Source organism: Saccoglossus kowalevskii, chromosome 12, assembly GCF_978046115.1.
Source record: "Saccoglossus kowalevskii chromosome 12, keSacKowa6.1, whole genome shotgun sequence".
NCBI classification, from domain to species: Eukaryota; Metazoa; Hemichordata; class Enteropneusta; family Harrimaniidae; genus Saccoglossus; species Saccoglossus kowalevskii.
Genome location: NC_140652.1, coordinates 18,577,135 through 18,584,581, shown reverse-complemented (window position 1 = coordinate 18,584,581; position 7,447 = coordinate 18,577,135).

Sequence of the window (7,447 nt, the reverse complement as noted above, 5' to 3'; positions counted from 1 at the left end):
CAGATAGCTAAAGTTCTAATCAAAGTCTATATAGCGTCTCTTCTCTTGTCGTCGCGTTAGTCCGGGTCGTTCTTTATCATCTTCTTGTCTTTAATGTCGCTCAATTCTTAATTATACAGTCCTATACGATACTGGTCCATCCGAAGAGGCTTCGAAGTCTTCATCTCTTCAGCGTCGTTCATCGGTGCCATACTGTTAACAGTGTTAGTCGTCAAGCGCGGTTTCGTCTCTGCCATCGAGCCAGTTAGTTTGGTTCGCAAGAAAGACACACCTTCGCCATTCACTTTTCTTCACAGGATGTCAATGTGTGTTAAACACCTGCCCGGGTTCATCCAAAACGTATCAGGGGGAAAATTCTTCTCTCTCTGGGTTCTCCACACTTGCCAGGGGGGAATCTCGTCTCGGGTCTATATCTCGTCCCCTTGAGGTGCGGGATCGGGAAAGTCACTTAAGCTTTACAGTCAAATAAGACACACACAACGAAATACGTTTCAGCTCTCGTCTTAGTCGGTCAATCGAGCACTCTATCAGACACAGCGCCCTGGGGAAAAATCCCCGAAACTATCACAAGGCTGACCCAAGACTAGCCCAAGACTGTGCTTAGACTCGCCCCAAGGCTCTCCAGGACTGCGTCTATCGTGCTGTGCTCCCCAAGACCAACTCAAACTCTCTTTATTCATTTTCAAAACTCTAACCAATTACAATACAGTAAAAAGACTCTAAGGCGTAACTTTCAATCATAAAGCCAATCACACTAAGTACTGAATACGTCATATCTTTTGATTAATCGTTCACTACATTAATAACTATGAATACCAACTGTCAAAATTAATAGTCAGAATAGCGACGGTTATCTGTAATTAGTTCCAAATCACTGAGCCAAGTTCCGTCCAAAACTTCAAATAGGCCTAAACGATGACAGACATAACACACCAATTCAGCTAATAATCAACTAATTAAGTCGGTCAACAGATACGCGAAAACTAATTCATGACAGTGATATGGTTACACTGCCAGATATATAATATATTTTCGTTATATCTAGATAAAAAAGAATATATAAAAGGTGGTTGATGGCTGGTAGCACGAATCAAAACTGAGTAGAGCTATCCACATATTGCACTATTAATATTCTGGATCTGGCTGACAGATATATAGAACAATGGTACTTGAACCTAATAACCCAAGACGCATGTCTGCTAACATTTCTCTTTTACTACCACCTGCAATAGCTTCTTTTGTAGAGGGGTAAAGTGTCATGCAGAACAAGAACATCCTAAGGCATTATAATTACAAATCATACATTTTCAGGCATTCTTTTCAGTTGTTTTTGAAGTTGTAATACATCTTATCCGAGACGAGAAGGAATATAATTTTTGTGTTGGTCGTAAGGATCAGGAAACCAATGACAGCTCCTAAACGACCATGCTGCTATAAAATTAATTGCTTATGCACATGATTACACATAATGATTGCTAGCTTTGCATATACCTTGTTAAATATTTTTGAATGTCCTTGCAATGGCTGCACAATTATTTCTCCAAATCCAAGCGACCAATGTACCACATGTAGCTAAGATAATTGGAGTTATTTTGAAAGGTCATCACACGATATTACTATATAGAAGCTTACAGTTCAACCTTGGTGCAGACATTGAATAAAATACAGACTATTAAGAGAAATTGTTTGAGCGGGGAGGGGTACTCAGAACAGAAAAAGTATTAAATATGAACAGGAATGTTTACCTTCAACCTGTCATATTCAAATTATACCACACTCTCATAATTTATTTTGTTTTCACAGCAGTGATCATTTAGATTATAATCTATTGTGGTCAGGGAAGCCAATGGTTAGCTAACAAAAACACTATGATACACATTTGCATATGTGTTTTTACTTTATTGTACTATCAATTTTAATCCAAGAATTTAATTTATTGTATTCTGATCATAAAAAATATAAATTTTACCACAGTCGTAATCGTATGCACTACTACTGTTTTACTGGACGAAAGAAGAGCTTGAATTTAAACATTTCCAGAGTTTAGTATAGAAGTACAGTACCAGTGTTTCTTACATGACAAGGGGTAGATCATTAGAAATTCGGCGTGGCAAAAAAACTATGCACAATACTGTTTTCCTGTCACTTAGTTTTGTGCTATTTTTTATGTGACGAATTCGCTGTAATTATTTTATATTTTTACTGTGTCTAACATTTATTCTCTAAATAATAAATAATCACATTACTGAAATTAACAGCTGCTCTCTTGTCATGACTTCACAAATTGGCTACCCTTGTAAAGAATAATTCAAATTTAAATTTTTACATAGAATATATTTTTATTTGTTACCAGAGACATATACTTTATGCATTTCTTGTATATTCAAAATGATTGCATTACTCACGATTGCTGAATGTCCATTTCGTACTTTCTCTTCATTTCCTTCTGCTACTTCAACCTTTCTTCCTCTTCCTCCACCTCTACATGATCCTCTGACTCCTTCATTGCCTCTCGCTGACTCTTCCACGTCTTTGTGTACTTGTTTGTCTTCATACAACCTCTACACTACTTTGAATCTCATCACCTAATGATGTCATTGCTTTAACATTTGTCTGGATAATAAAAAAGTACACATCAGAGTAGGTGATGTTATATATTTAATTTCAGTTACAAAACCACTCTAAGAATAAGTTTCTGCTAACTCTTTGCCAGTCACTAATGGCAAATTAATTTTTAACCATGAATTATTCTGTAAAAGTTCGTGTTCTTGAAATATAAATACACAATCCTATATCGATAAATTAAAAAAAATGAATTCAATTTACTGCATTCTAGGAATGTCTGTAAACCAGAGAGACCCGATCACCAAGTACAATTCTCACAGATCCATCCATGATCCCGACAATGGATTTTCTTCCTTTCCCAACTATATTTCCCACACCGTTAACCAACTTTTCCCAACGCTAACGGAAGAAAATGCTTCCAAATAGTCTACCGTACAAGTATTTTCTTTAAAAAACATACAGGTGCGTAATTGGATAGCGAAGTTTGGATAGTAAAACATTGTTTATTATTTATCGGTACTCACGACTCCGCCATTGTTGTGATGACCAATGACCTATGTTAATTGTATAAATTAAACCATGACAATCGTCGCTTTCATCCGGTCAGGTGGTTCATTTATTGATAGCATTTATGATTTGTATGGTTGAATGAACTGCAATCGGCATGCTAAATATACCCATTATTGTGTTAATCTGGTATTTTTTGCCAGATATTTTTGCTGAACATTTTATCTGTAAATTGATAAAAATTTACCTTGAACCAAGCATTTTCAAATAAATATTCATTTCATAGTATTAATATTCCACTCATCTGGGTTGTTACTAAAAACGGTTTGTAGACCATATCATAAATTCATTCGGTTTAAAGTATTGAATATTTAACTATGTATTATTCACTACTATTATTTTACACTGATCACGGTGTTGGCAAGTGTCATTCCTACTCTACCGGATAAGCGCATAGATTCAGAACTACGCTGGTTGTCGAGCTGTCATGCCAATATATATATAAATACTACAGACAGAAATAAAACAACTGTTTGACGAGTCTGTCTACCACAACACTCTTTTTGAAACGAATAATTACGTGCACAGCTATAAGTTCTTCAATGATATTCATTGAAACGGATCACAGTGTTTGTAGATATTATACATAAATGAGTAAGGCTATGTTGTTGAACTACGTGTTTATATTTACAAACACACTGAACAAATGCACACTAATTTTCCTATTATTTATAATTTCAGCCATTATAGCAAACATGCGTCGTGAGATGATTTTTTTCCTTATTATTCTTACTGGTCCTCAATATTCGGGGTGAAGAAAATCAATTGACAGTAAGTAGATTTGCATTGTCTAAAATTGTCTTTGTTATCATTCAAGGCAATAATCTATCTAGTCAGACATTTTAAAATGATCTGCATGAGAATGTATGAAATCTAATTCAATTTTTCACCATGAGGTTTTGGTTGTATTGGATTATCATTTAAATCCAAAAGCCGCAATCAAGGCAGACTAATTTAAAGGGTTGAGAATACGGAAATATTGCTGTGTGGGGCAATAGTATTTTTACTTAAAAAAAACTGTTACACAGCAATTTGCTTTATTTTCAGAAGGGAAACTTCCAGAGAAGGTTTGATAAATCTTGAAACATTTATTTATGATGATTTTAATTATTTTTCAGACATGAATGTGTTGTAAGCGTTCATTTAAATTCTTCAGATTCGAATGTAATTCCTTGTATCAATACATGGTTAATTAATTTGTTCACGCGTATCATTTGGTACAGTATATCATTCAAACCTTTTTTCGCATGATTTTTGATAATGTTTGTTTGCATCATGATATTGCTGCAATGAATATTCAAACCTAGAGCTAACTTGAATTATTCATAATGATGTTGTTGCACTGTCACAGGCAGCGCCTACAGAACTGATGCATCTCCGGTCTCAAAAATAGATGTTACACAGACTACTTCCTGACCCCCTTCTAGTCATTGTAGATATTATGAGCTCATTTTCAATATTGTACGTGCCAGCTATGTTTTTAACGGGATGTGTAACGCAATACTGTGTTTCGTCTTTGACCATGATATGTGTTTCTCTTGCAGACACAGTTGTTGGAACTTTACTATTTGTTGTACATCTACATTTGTTGTTTTTCGTTTATCTCCCCCTACCATGGTGACAACAACATATGACTGTGACGCAGTAACCTCAACAATGTATTAGACCCGACGACGATGCTTTGAATGTCGCAATCACGTGATTATGTTAATTTGGTGACTGTACAGGAAATGTATTTATCTGGAAAGTCTTAGTCAGCGTAGTTGTATCTGCGGTCAAAACTAAACGAAAATGTCGGAAGGTGTTATACTAACGGTATTGATAATTTAAACATAAACATATCGATGGTTTGGTTCACCTAATCCGCAAATTAACAAGATTGTGATTAAATAATGAGTAAATATAAACGAGTATGATGACCTCATTATGGCGTCATTTTGACGAACCAATGCAAAGCGATTTCGCCATCATACAGTTTATTTTTGAAAAAACAAACATGACAATTGCTTGCGCAACCCTAATACTGATTAAATATACCAATTTCACAACGATGAAGATCCAGGAGAATTTTTTTTTTTGTATTCTCAGTTCACCCATCTTCACTATTTTGACATTTTCATAAAAAAAATTGGCAGTACTTCCTTTCACAGTACGGGCTTGAAATTAGGACTAAGTGTTAAGGATATCTAACAATAAAGGTGTCGATGGGAAGAATTTTGCTCCCATATATTTCGTTAGCAACTTATTGTTTGAAGAAATATTTAGAATTTATGATAATTATTAGAAAAATAATCACATACAAATGTTCATCGACATTTTATAGGATTACTCTGCAACCTCTCAATTAAATGGTCAAATCGCCGCGGCAGACCTTTTTTATTTGTTATTTTGACAGGATCCAGTTAATCTCCAGTCGCATGACCACGATGTAAACAGTCTTTGCAAACCATGAATTATGAAATTCCTGAATATTTCAGCTTTTAGAAAATAGATAATTTGCCATTAATATGGTTTGATTTGATTGGCTCAGATCATTTTAACTAAACGATTGGATTCGCCTTGTCCCTACCTTAAAAGATTGACAATCCGGATATATTTCCATGTGGCTATATTATTTTTAGTCCAAGAATAAGTATTACACATCAATTTGTTTTACTCCCAACAGGGTTCTGAAAGTGATGCTTCCAGACAAGGTTTGATACATATTTCTTTGAGCATTTATTTATAGTGATCCTAATTTGCTTTCAGACATGAATGAGTTGTAAGCATTCATTTAAATTCCGTAGATTCGAATGTAATTCTAAATGTTTACAGAATATATATTGTGTGCTTCTTTGTATTGATACACGGGTAACAGTTTTGTCCACTTATGTTCAATAAAGATACTTTGGGGAAAGCGCGGCGTAGGTTTTGCTGCATTACCAGAAAAACGTTTTGTAAGTCAATAATGATGATCTACCGTAATGTTTCATATGTACGGACTACTTCATAATTTCTTTTGTACATATTCCTCAGAAATGTATTTATGTAATCAGGCTCGGATTTCCTTCGATTAATGCATCTATCTAAATTGAATAATCTGATTGTATGTTTCTTCCTGTGCATGGGAAGGAGGATTATACGATCCAGGTAAATAGCCAGTTGTTTACATTATAAATGGATACATTTTTGTAGACTGGCGTGACGGAAATTAGTGTGATGTGTGTTTTAAGGCAATTCAGTTAATATGAACTAAACACAATTAAATCAAAATTTTCCTTGACTAACTGTTTGGTCTTGCTTTTTTTCGATATCTATTTTGATATATGTAGTTTAGCAAGAACTATAGGGACGACTGTGGCGGCGCTGTTCATATTTGATGTGATGAAGTCATAATAGGAATGATGACGTCACAATTGGGACCGTGCATAAATTAGCATAAAGGTCAACGGTGGTGGCGCTGTTCATATTTGATGTGATGACATCATAATGGGTTTGATGACGCGACAATGGGAACCGTGCATAAATTAGCATAAACATGGCCGTGAAGGGGGTAATTTGGATGAGGATGGCATCACAGTGGGATAATGTGAATAAATTTGCATAAATGAAATATATTTGAATACGAGGTCGTATTCGGGGTCGTTGTGAATAAATTTGCATAACTTGCCATATTTTTTTAAATTGAACGAGTATTGACGTCACGAAAGATTGTGTCTGAATGTATCGTAAAGGGCGCTCATACACATACACACACGCTAATAAATACACGCCATTTAGAGTTTATTACACAAAAGGGTAAAACTAATAACATCAGTTACATGGAATATACAATTTTTGTTTTGTTTTAGTAAATAATAAAAAAAATGGATTAAAAACTGAGTAATATAAGAATAATCATTATAATAATAATAATAACAATAACAATAATAATAATAATGAGTATAATAATATTGATATTAATAGTAAAAACAGTGACATTTTAAAATGTTTGAAATACATAGTGTATACATTTTTTAACGTGATTAAGTATTCGATTATGAAACTGACAAAAGATAGGAAAAACTGGCATGGAAAATCATTTTTTTGTTTTTTTTGTTTGAGTGAATAATCATCAATTTAAATGGTTGAAATGTAGAGTATACATTTTCTAACGTGGTTAAATATTCGATTATGAAAGCAAGTAACACAGAAAAATAATTAAAAAAATCGTATAAGAAAGAATGTAACATCGAAAAGTCAATACACACTTTTTTCTACTCAGAATCAGAATCGCTCATTTGTGTTCCCCTCGACATCTGCGCAGCAAGTAATACAGGACGTATAGACCACACAC